Raw genomic sequence first — 12,547 nt, 5'->3', positions numbered from 1 at the left:
CCGGAGCCACTCCGGCTCTGATGGGTCACCTCAGCAACTGCCAGGGCGGCGGTTTCGCCCCGCAACGGCAGAGGGCTGGCATTCGCAGTTCGCATGTAGCCTGGCTGTACTGACGAACTCCCCGTGCGGCGCTGAATTAGAACAGTCCAATTCGCTTTTCTGACACTTTGAACAATGAAACATTATCTTATCTACGCTAAAATCTATCTTTATTTCAACACCCATATTTAATATCTTCCTGCACACAATTACCTTCAGTACCTAGCATGTAGTAAATCAATGCAAAGGAAGTACCTAAGAACTATTGAAGCACCTAAGGGATGAGTTTTCTTAGAAAGCATCACGCGACCAGCGCCAACGTCCCGGTTGTCCGTCAGACGTATCAACATAGCATCGGCAAATAAAAGGAAATATCTTCGATCTTACGCATTTAAATTGTGAAACATTTGGTGTCGCTTTTGCTGGACACCATCTTCATCCTGAGAGGCGACGCTTGGGTCCTTTACAAATTTGTACGTTTTCTTCCACACTCTGCATGAGCGGAATGTGCCGCCTGAGTTCTGTTTTCTGGGACGCTGCATGGTTCAATGTTCCCTTTAATTTCTACAGTGCCGAGTGCCACATCCACTGAGCTGAGGTCGTGTTTGTCTCCGGCGCGGGCTGACCGGTGGGACGGGGTCCGGTATCTCCGGCGGCTCTGCAGCGGACCGCGTCACCCCCTCGGCGGTACCCGTCCGTCCCTCTCTCCTCCTCTCCGGTAGCTCTCCCCGTCCGTCGGGCCGTCACCCTTCCATCAGGCCAGCCGCCCACAAACCCACTGTGCCGGAAAATGGGCCGATTGCTCTGCCGGAAAACAGGCCGACAACAGATAGATCTGTTCACCGTCTGAGCGGCTTCAAAGACCGCCGGCGAGCGGGGGCGGGGGCGGGGGAGGGGGCGGCGCGGACACGACACAGCGACAAATGGTCCACTAATTACCTGTCGACCCCTCGCCGGGGGGCGGGGACACGGCGGGGACACGGCGGGGACACGGCGGGGACACGGCCAGCCCTCGGACGCAGGCAATCACAGAGCCCCATCGAGCGCCGGCCGGGGACCAGGGCCGGATATCGCGCATCGCTTCTGCCCAACTGAGCACGCCGCGAACGGCCGGACGACCGTCCATTGTGCGCCGGCCCCGGCCAGGATTAGCGACTTTTTGAATCGGGGCCGCCCCCTGCGCTAATGCACGCCAGGTGATGGCCGCTGGGCAGCCCCTGTTCCTGTGTGACCCGCGCGGGGCGCTGATAGGCCAGTCGGCGGCCTGTCGCCGAGGGGCGGCGGGTTTCAGAGTAGTGGTGTCAATCGGTTACCAAAATTTCGGTATACCGATACCGAACCAATACCGATTCGGTATTCGGTATTATATACCAAAAGTATTTGGTATTTTGTCGGTATCATGAAAATCAACTACTGTCATAAAATATTTGAAAGCATTTTTGATAAACCTTCTGAACTCAAATTTGATTTTGCTAAATGACACTGGATGAAGAAAAATGGCAATCATGACACATTTCTCCCAAATGCATGATGTCCTAACAAATGGGCAATCACATCAACTGTAACATCAAATACATTCAGTCTACCAATGTTAAATGGCAACTTATCAGTGTTAGCAAATTCCAATACCATGAGGATAATTATCCTACAAAGAAAGCCAATGTGCAAGACATAAACATGAATTAATGTTTAACTCACTGTATGCTGGAAAACATACTTAAACTACCTTTCTCAAAATTTCCAAAGCATTTATTAGCAACAAATTTGACTTTGTTTTGAGGAGTCTGTGATTGATCTTGACCTTGTCTTCCTCTCCATTTTACTGCAATGCAATTACGTTATCCAAAACCCTGTTTAATACAGCACTAGCTTCACCATTATCATCAAATATTTAAGGCAGCATTTGTCACTTCATCGTCACCCGCATCACCCCACAAATCTTCAACTTCGCTGAACTTCAAAAAGCCTTGTAGTGAGCGATGCTGTCATGATCCTGTGGATAATTTATTTTCTTCAATTAGTGTTCTCTTTCCTGCTCTCTCAACAGATGCAGATCGCTAGCAATTTTATCATAAGCACTTATAAAATATGATTGGCTTTTGGCTTGACTCGCACACAGCAGTTTCAAAACTGAACACATCTAAAAACATTTCAATGTCGCAGCTGCGCCAGGTTGAGGAGCCGATATAGCTCAATAATTAATTGAAAATAATTGAACAACTATGTCCTTCTGGTGCTTCATGTTTCAGCAAAAGCGGCCTACAACTTTCTTGAATTAATTTTAAGATGTCAAAATTTATACAAGGAATTTTGATTTAAGTGGACTTAAGCAAAAAAGAAAAGAAAAACTTTATTTTATACAGTTTAATCATTAATGCAAATGGCCGCCGCCTGTAAGGCCGCCATTATGGAAGAGATGACACGTGACGTCTGTCAATGCTTCCGTAAAATTATGGACATTTTACTTAGAATTCATCGCGATATCATTACAGTGGTGTCTGCTATCTATCAGTGTGCCTCGTAAGTAATTATTTATCAAGTTTTGTTGTGTTACACATTTGTTTATGAAGAAAAATTGGCTGCGTCAGTATCGTCACCAATCACCATGCTACTTGGGTTTAACTGTAGGTATCATGGGCTTTGTTTACATTAATGGTGTAGCCAGCCCAAAGTGTAGCCCATCATTAACCCGGTTTACATAGGGTTTGTTGCAAGCTTATATCTCCGTCCGTGATGTTGCAAAAGATGCCATTGGTGCTTAACAACTTACAAAATGTTCCCCTCTAAATATTTGAAGACCACTGCATCGAAATTATCGCCAAATTAACGAGCTAGAGCCTCGTCAAATATGCTATGTAAACCGGGTTAAAGTCAATTGGGTCACCACTTTTGGATCATGATAACACACCTAACCCTGTCTTGACCGGACTCGAAATGAATGACTTGAATTGAAAGAAGGTTTGATGGTTCAGGCATGGACAAGATTCAGGGTTCAAATTATTTTCCTAACACCTCATGCAGTTGACTTGAATCCACATTCCAGTAAAATAACTGACCTGAATGCTTGTTAATAGTTACAAAATAAGTTATAAATGTTTTTTTGCAATGCAAATAATTAACAGATTGCCTGATTTGTTTTTGTTACCTTATTTCAAAGTATTAGGTACCTTTCAAGGGTTATCATATGTCTTGAGAAAGTTTGAAGCATTTGTTTGATAATTCCCTGATTTCGGTATCTAGTCGGTATTTCCCCCTATTTCTGAAAATCGGTTCGGTTTTGGTATACTCTCAGTGGTTTTGGTCGGTATCGGTTTGGTATTGGTTTCCAAAATTTCTGAAATTGACATCACTATTTCAGAGTCAGCAAGGCCAGTTGTCTCGGTAGTGGACGTCGCCTCGGACCGGACTTGGTCTCGCTTAGGACGCCACCGGGACATCCTCCGATCGTGGAAATTAAACATCAGCCAGAGGCAAATGTGTGACAAATGTCACTCAGCCGCCGTCTGTTTTTCGGCGCGTCCCCGGTGCCGTTTGGACAGTGCAGCGGCCGCTCCCGGGCGGCGCTGCGGGCTGTAGCTGGACGTACCGACCCGCTCTGCTGAGCTGGACACACCCGTGGCGGCCGGGGGCCGGGGGCCGGGCCGGCGGACCAGCACCCGTGTCACCGTGCGCGCCGGGTCACGAGGCCCGGTCCGGCGATCACGCCGAGCCATTGGCTCCACCGCCGGATGCAGCGCGCCGCCGCCGGCCGCGGAAGTCGGCCGGTGATTAGGCCGTGTCGAACAAGCCGCCGCGCCACCGGCGAGCCGGGGGAGGGGCCGGCGGACAGCGAACGGGTCACGGATCGGTCCGACCGCAAACACCCCGGTCACGGCGACAGCGCCGCGCTCAGCGGGGGGGGGGGGGAGGGGGTCCCTTTTACAGCGGCGTTCAGCGGGAAGGGTAAAGGCGATAATTATGCACAGTCAAAGGTGTTTTCTTGCACAAAGAGCATACCGACAACAAAAATAAAACTGAAGTTGACAATTCCAAAGCTCTCGGCGATAATGGACATTAGGCGGTAATGTGCTTTAAGTGCGTCTGGTGCGGTTATCAGCGCCATCTGTTTTACAAATATGAAAGCCATTGAACATTGAGGATTCCATTGTAAAAGATAAACAAAATATAATTTGTGAAATGTACAGCCGAAAACACAGGCAAGCACACGACACCACGAAATTAAAGACGCAAAAAGTCTGCAACTAGTTAGAAGATATGCAGAGAAACACAAAAATGCAAACAACTACCTACTATCTAACCAAACCTCACATTAGCTTCTAATTAATGCTGTAACCTGTGACCATCTACAGGGTGATTTTTTATACAGGGCAAAAAGTAAAGAGCAATGGCGGTACCAGAAAACAGATCCACTGACAGCAAATGTACATCTTTGTAAAAAGCACATTCTGACATTTCATTTGCACACACAAACTTTGAGTTTGAGCTCCGTTTAGGCTTACAGAACGTGCTCGAAGTGAGCACAGTTTTAAGGCACGCAAGCCTGGAGTAATTGGCGATTTTGGGGAAAACATTTTGTTGTGCGCCATTTTCACGGAACTTCACAACAGAATGAGTCCCAAGAAGTCTTTAAAAGGTCCTGAAAACAAAATGACAAACAATTTCCTTTCACATGGATATACTTTTTTGGCGTTTGTTATATGTTTTGGTATCTCTAGGCTTAAAAACTTTTTGCCCTGTAAAAAAATCACCCTGTAAAATTCAAATAACGGATGCAAACCACTTGCACTAAAAGCAAAAAACAGTTGATTGACATTATTTGCCTTTCATCTGGGTATCATTCGTCAATCGTCTTCATCTCCCCAAGAGAAGTCAAGAGAACAGAGTTCCAGAAAACATTCCTTTTACCATTGACACAGCGAATCGCTCACTGAATAATTCGGTAGAATGATTGAACCTTTTTCTACGTCATGTCTCCTTTTTATCGCCTCCAGCTAAACAAAGAGATGATATTAATTACAGAGGCACAACAATGTCCAAACAGTAAACGCCGCATCTGTTTGACCGCTAATGTCTTTGAATTATGCATTCGGAAGCTATCTGATCAAACGCGAGGATCGCTTGACATGTCATAAAGAATGAGCAGCTCATGTTTAGCATACAAATACCGTCGAAACGCTTGACCCTAAACATGACACCGCCAGCAGCTCGACTCGTACAGGGGATGGGGAATGTGACGACGTCACGCGACCTCGCCGGTCACCTCGTCCCGGGAAGTTCTTTGGGGCGACCCTTCACGGTTCGTCGGAAGGTCATCTCAGGCTCAAAAGAAACGGTATATATCATTCGAAAGCTGACGGTGAGCTGAATCCATAAATGTATTTTTTATCAAAATCGATCGATGGCCTTTTTTGAAAATTGCGTTTTTGTAAAAACTTTATAACTTTTTAATCAACGGGCTGTCCCGGGCATTCTTGAAAAAATAAGCATGTTTTTTCGAGTTCCAGTGAAAGCTGAACGCCAAAAGAACAATATTTAGCGAAGCAATATTTCCTAACATTAATATGCGTCTCCCACAGCCGACAATAAGGCGCAATCACACAGTTCAGTGTCACGATGGACCAAAGTCAGCCACACAGAAGCGTGAAATGACCCTTATCGACTCGCAGACCCGGCGCTCTCGGCCCGCCTGACCAGCCACGGAAAGAACGTTCGGCTCTCGTTCTACTAAACAAATGTCATATTTGTCAGTTTATCTGTCTACATCGCTATTAAAGTTATTGAGGATACCTGTGAAGAAAATTCATTGTTCTGCTTGATTTAAAACATGCTTTAATTTACATTTTTCTTATACACGTTTTGTTCCATCCAGCTGCGCTCAGTGCCCGCGCAGGGTAAGTGAGCGGGGTTTCACCGTCAGAGACTGTACTGGTGACAGCTGTTCGGCCGTGCGACCGGTCAAAGGTTACCCTGCCCCACTGGGCGCTACCCCCACTCCACCCGAGCTGAGGCCGGTACAACCTCTGACATTTCAGCGCGGCCAATTTTCCTTATATGGGCATGATACCAAGCTCAATTGAGCAAAGTAGACATGAACAAGTGCAAATTAATGCATGATGTGAAGATGACAGAGTAATGAATCTTCTGCTCATGTATCCTGAATAACTCAAGTACCGACTTGAATCGTTAAACTAACAAATATGACGTCTGTTTAGTAGAACGACAGCCAAACCTCCTTGCCGTGGCCGGTCAGGCGGGCCGAGAGCGCCGGGTCTGCGAGTCGATAAGGGTCATTTCACGCTTCTGTGTGGCTGACTTTGGTCCATCGTGACACTGAGCTGTGTGATTGCGCCTTATTGTCGGCTGTGGGAGACGCATATTAATGTTTGGAAATATTGCTTCGCTAAATATTGTTCTTTTGGCGTTCAGCTTTCACTGGAACTAAAAAATACATGTTTATGTTTTCAAGAATGTCCGGGACAGCCCGTTGAATAAAAAATTATAAAGTTTTAAAAAAATGCAATTTTCAAAAAAGGCCATCGATCGATTTTGATAAAAATTACATTTTTGGATTCAGCTCACCGTCAGCTCTCGAATGGTATATATAGTTTCTTTTGAGCCTGAGATGACCTTCCGACGAACCGTGCCTTATACGCGAAGAAATAATGGCAGACGCCGTGCCGTCTTGGTCGATGGCTGCCAAACAGGGCGACAACAGGCGCCCGCAAAACAAACCGCCCCACACGACAATGCCACAGGATGGCTGAGTTATGTTCCCAATCTTTATGTCCGTGTTATGCAAGATTTACGGCGCCGTAAATATTGGTCGTTTATTGTGCACGGTCGCTGCGGGGCGTCGCGCGCGATTTGGCGCCGACTGGTGTCCAGTGGTGGCGCCATGCGACACTGACGCGACCCCTGACCCGGGCCGGGGTCGCGGGGTCGGATCTGACCCGCCGGCTGACCTCGCCTCGCCAGACACCGGCCCCAGCGGCCCCAGCGGACCGGTGGCGCCGAGCGTGACAATGTGGCAAGGCGTGCATCACACGCGGCAGGCAGAGGCGGAGCTTCCTATACAGGTGGTGAGACAGCTGCCCCAGCAACCTGCCATTTTGCTCCACCAATAACCGTTTGCCCCATCCACTTTATCTGATTACGACTTTGTTGCCTTCCAAATAGGTATTTTTATCGCATTGAGGAGCTTCGGAATGTCTGCGTTATGTAAAATATAAACTTTGCAATAATAAGAATTGATTCAGTGTAGCATTTTATTCAACTTGACAATCGGCATTGTAGATTTGGCGACTTCTTTTCCCACCACCTTCCATGAAGAAGCTGCTCCACCCGCAGGGACAGTCCCGCAGGGACAGTCCCGCAAATCAGCTCCAATTTCAGACGCACTTCATTGAACAGGTTAGGCTTGGGCTGCTGGGGAACGTTTTGTCGTGCTCTCGTAATGCATACAGCCTTCTTAGTTGTCATTATCACATTGAAGCAACACATCATTTTGATCGAACCGCTCAATGTTTTACCGTTTTAGTAAGTTTTCTGCTCTTTATGGTATTTATTCAGCATCAGCGACCTGTCTTCCATGGAGTTCTCGCCGCATTCTCTGAATCGAAATATAATTGTTTAATACCTTATGGAAATTGATTGTCTTAGTTTAACTTCACTTTTGCTAAATGTGTATTGAAAACTATTTTTATAGTTAGATACCGCAGGGAAAGTAATGCCACGGCCCATGAGCCCCTTAAAATAAATATCCATGCCATGCCCCATTCATATCTGGTTTTTGAACATAACTAGCGTCTATCGCAGTGCATGCACAGAAATGGACATCCGATATTGGTTGACTAATGACTACACTTCAGTGGTTGTCCCTTCACTTCAGTGCCCGCAGTCGCAAGTTTTCGAATAGCATGCAGAAGTGGATACGGATGTTAATTTCTAGCACGTTTCACGGGCTGATTGTCCAAAAACACTTTGCCCAACGTTGCCAAATAAACTGTTTTGGGATAGGATGTAAAATTAAGGATATCTGCTAGGTTTGAGGATTGGTATGTTTTTATAGCGGCTGCTAGACTGTGACTGAGTGGCCATCAGGATTAATTACTGCATGCCTGCCAGGCGGGATGGTCCCTGTTATAGACCTGTGACTCTCAGAGTCCGTGACTCTGAGCTGCCGTCCGGGATCAGTCGAACCTGGCCGGTCCGGCCGCCGTCCACCCGCAGTGACACTTTACGGCCGCCCGTCACCGAGGACCACGGACCACGGACCAGCCCTCTGGGACCGCGGACTACCGCCCTGGGACCGCGGACCACCGCTCTGGGACCGCGGACCACCGCCGCTGACCGCAGACCACCGCTCTGGGACCGCGGACCACCGCCGCTGACCACGGACCACCGCCCAGGGACCGCGGACCACCGCTCTGGGACCGCGGACCACCGCCGCTGACCGGACCGGACCGGGCTGGTCAGCCGGCCATTGAGCGGCGCCCAGCCGGCCGTCCGCTCCGTCCAGCTGCCACACAAACTGTGCTCCCAGCGCGCGTTACCTCCCCCACTGAAAGCCGAGTGTCACCACACAGCCCAACTTTATGTGTCATATGTTACCCCATAAACTCGGCGCATATCTCCCACTGGTGGGCGGACGGGCTGCATAAAGGGGCGGGCTGATTTCAGACGCGGACATCCACGCTCAGTGCCGCGGCGGCCGTGTGAGCCATGGGCCGTTCAGCAGTGTTGCACACACTGCACACTGCACAGTGCACATCATCTCCCTGGAGCTTCCCACCGACCCGCCCCCATCCCCTGAGAGCTGACCACCACCTTACGGCTCTCAGCCTGCCTCAGCGCCCTCGGGCTGGTGCTGCCCTGAGGCTGGAGGCTGCGGCTGTCCTGTGTCTGTGCCTGCCCTGGGGCCGAGGATGCACCACCCTGGGGCTGAGGCTGCACCGTCCGCCCACGAGCCGTCCGTCAGTCGCCCGCGGCACGAGGCGATGTACCGCCGCTCGTTATACGACCATCAGCCGGCATTACACCGAGCTGTCGGATCAGAGCCACTGGCCGCGGGCTACAGTCCCTCCCCCCTCCCTGCACGAGCCCCGCCCGGGGCACCCAAACGGCGGGGCCGGGGCGCCGGGACAATCGGCCGAGTGCCGCCGTCAGCAGCGCCGGCCGCCGACATCATCAGAGCAATCGCCGTAATCCGGCGGCGCGCCGCTGCCCGGGCCGCCCGGCCGGCGGCGATGGCAAATTAATTAGCGGGGCGGCCGCACGGCAGGTGGGCGGGCGGGACGGACCGGCCGACACACACACAGACAGACAGACGGGCACGTGCGGCCCACAATGGGCCGCGGCGAATGACCGTGCCGCGATCAGATTGGGCCGGTAAATCGCGCGGCCCTTTCCGCCCACTCGCTATGATGATGATAAACATCTCCCGGTTAGGAGCTACATTAATTAAGCACTAAACGCTTCTGACTGCACAATTAGGCGGAGCTTCCAGCCATAATTGGTTTGTTATAAGAGAGAGAATAATGATGTATGTCTGGTCACCGACATAAATCTCCATCGTCGGGACAAAGTTTGACAGAGTGGAGATTGATCTGCTGCGGATCGGCGACCCTTGCTAAGCCCTAAGGAGTGGCTGTCAGAGCGGCGCTCGCCCCCAGAGCGGCTGCGGGCTGCGGGGCGGCATCTGGCGCGCTGCTGCGGCGGCCACCTGTGCCGCGTCGCCGCCGACGAGAGGCATTGATGTGGTGCTCGGGCCGGCCGCGGAGGGCCGCCGCTCAAAGGCACTCGGCGGTCTGGAGGGCGCTCGACGCCCCACTCCACAGACTGTTACCAAATGATGGGCGCTCAGAGCCCGCGCCGGCCGCCGGGGGACTCGAGTGGCGGCGCCGTGCAACTTATCCGGCTCGATGGCCGATCGGTGCGGCCGGGACTGGGGAGCGCCGCTGCTGAAACTGCTACCCCGCCACTCCACCCCGCGCATGAAGGAGACTACTGCGCTGCGGGCCATGATGTCGCTGAGCCTCAGCTGATCACTGCGCCTAATACGTCCAGTGAGAGAGCCTCGGGCCACCTCGGAAGACCTTCGACAGACCACCTCGGACTACCTCCGAACACCTCAGACCACCTGAGGCCACCTCAGACCACCTGAGACCACCTCAGACTAACTCGGACTACCTCCGAACACCGCGGACCACCCCGCACCACCCCGCCACCCCCTCGGCTACCCTCCCTATCCTCGCGAAGCGGCCCACAAAGCCGCGGGTTCGGCGGCGCATTTGCGCTGTCGCCGTGCGCACGACCCGGCTGGAAAAAAGGCGGTCGTCCGGGCGGGTGTCGGCGGCTGCAGAGCGCCGGCCATGTCCGGATAAGTGCACACATCCCGCCGGGCCATGCACGCTATTTACGACACCGTGTCCGGCCGGTCTCGGCGACCAGCGGCGGTGACGAAACCGCTTGCATCAGGGCCGTCTCGGAGGAGTCGGAGCTATAGCCGGCTGTCGGCCCGACACCGCCGCGGCCCAATGGACAGTATTTATCATGACGCGGTAAAGCACACGTGATAAGAGGCGCAGGAACGCCGATAAATTGGCCGCAGACGGCGTCACGCTCGCCGAGCGGTGCCACGAACTGCAGCCCCGCAAAGTGATTTGGTTACAAATATCGCAATAAATTAGTCGGAATTTTACTTACCAGCAACATCTCATTGAAATAACGAAAGAAATAATTAATATATTTTTTAAATTTTTGTCTCCAGTGTATTTGAACATAAAAGAAGGCAAATGTTGGTGTAATACTTTAGCCTAGACTTTACTGGTGCTATAATATAATTTTTTTCTAGAATTCTAGTTATCTAAACGAAGCTCAGCATTTAGGTACCTACTGTAACCCACCATTGGTCAATTAAGATTTATGGGAACCACTTGCACTTTAAAAAAGTGGATGGTGTAGCTGCGTATGATCAACAAGACAGTTATGAAATGCAATAAATTGAATACCCTGTTGCTCATGAGTTTTAACTTCTTTAAACCGTATTTTATGTTGTTAAATTGCACCGAGTAACTATGCTAACCCTCGTACTTATGCGTGCATACAAAGGTTACAAAGGTGTATAAACGTTTAAAATACTGCGTTTTAGTTTTGATTTAGCATTATTTATATCATTTGGAATAAAAGAAAGGACTTACATCATGTTTTTGAGCGAACATTTCTAGGAGATATGGAATATAATAATGTAAGGTTCATGGAGAGTACGTTAGTGCAAATCCTTGATAGGTGAACAAGTGCAAGAAGTAAGACAGTTTCGAGTTCCCGACATTCCGGTACATTCAGAGCACCGTCCAGCCCCGATCAGCACTCACCGTGACGTCGATCCCGGCTCGTCACAGCGGGGCAGGCCTCCCTCCGTCTCCGTCGCTGCCGTCTCCGGTCTCTGCCGTCTCTCCTCTGACGGTGAGTTCAGCTCAGCGCTGGCGGCCCGTGTGTCAGTGGTCCTGGTCGGACGGACGGCGCACGGCCACCATGGACCGGAGTCGGGCACGCTGCTCGCCGCAGATTATATCGGCCGGTGCATTAGTGACGCGACGGCGGCTGTCGTGGCGCGTTACACGCCCGGTCGGCGCCGCGTGCCGGTAAAACACGCCGAGACGACCAAAAACCGGCGGCCGGGTCAGCGCGGGCGGCGCCGGTGCGGTCACACTGTCCGCAGTCCGCGCGGTCTCTCAGTCCGCAGTCGGCACGGTCTCTCAGTCCGCGGTCAGCGCTGCCACACAGTCCACAACCGACGGTAGCTCTCCTCTAAGCAGCGCGCACTCCGTTCACGACCGGCGGTCACTCTGTCCTCGGCCAGTGGCCAGTCAGCGAGCGACCGTATCCGATAGACGAGCGCTCGTGTCCCCTACTCCGCAGTCGCCTCAAGTGTCGGCGTTTGGCGCGTTCCGTGCATTCACACTCAGTCTAGCAGATGTATCCGGAACTGTATGGAATAATTACCGCCTCGGGACGATCTTTCATGTGCCCTCTTTGGATTAACGAGATTCAAGGAGATCTTCAGCTAAGCCTCTTGTTTACATATCTTCCGGACGTCGCCTGGATCTGGGCAAATCTGTGGCGTTATCAACTGGATCTGGGCAGGTCTCGGCGGCTGGATCTCGGATCTCGACACGATCACGGATGCACTTAGGTGAAGTCTGCAGACGACTCGGCCGCGACTGTGCCGCACCTCTCGGAGCACCTGCCGATACTCGGCGGCGACACGAATCCCGTCCCACCTCCGGCCCGGTCTCCACCTCGCCTCGATCTCTCCTCGATTCGGCGCGGATCTCGCCGAGATAGCGGCTGGATCTGGCGCGGATCTCGGTGATCTGGGGAGCGCTCCGGTCGCCGGCCGCGCCGCAGCATCCCCTGCCGCGGTATGACACCAGAAAAGAAAGTGAAGAGCCACACGGCGGGCGGCCGCTGCGCAGAACCAGTTTGGTGCAGCCGCGACAGCGCCGCT

General features: G+C 51.6%; 1 protein-coding gene across 3 annotated transcripts in view; it reads right to left on the bottom strand.

The window, feature by feature from the left end:
- The window catches only part of LOC122387608 (homeobox protein OTX2-like), a 133,801-nt gene that overhangs the window by 54,508 nt on the left and 66,746 nt on the right, over window positions 1-12,547 (bottom strand). Inside the window, exon 1 of one of the 3 annotated variants that reach the window (XM_043377952.1) lies at window positions 11,412-12,448. The exons of the other annotated variants lie outside the window; for them this stretch is intronic. The gene's annotated coding sequence lies outside the window, so the exon portion shown is untranslated. Of the gene's footprint in view, window positions 1-11,411; window positions 12,449-12,547 lie in introns of those variants that run through there. 3 annotated transcript variants of the gene reach the window in all.

The sequence above is a fragment of the Amphibalanus amphitrite genome, unplaced genomic scaffold (assembly GCF_019059575.1).
Source record: "Amphibalanus amphitrite isolate SeventyFive unplaced genomic scaffold, NRLGWU_Aamphi_draft 000291F_arrow, whole genome shotgun sequence".
In the NCBI taxonomy this organism is placed as follows: Eukaryota; Metazoa; Arthropoda; class Thecostraca; order Balanomorpha; family Balanidae; genus Amphibalanus; species Amphibalanus amphitrite.
Note: the sequence above shows the minus strand (reverse complement) of the source record. Positions and strands in the feature narration are given on the sequence as shown.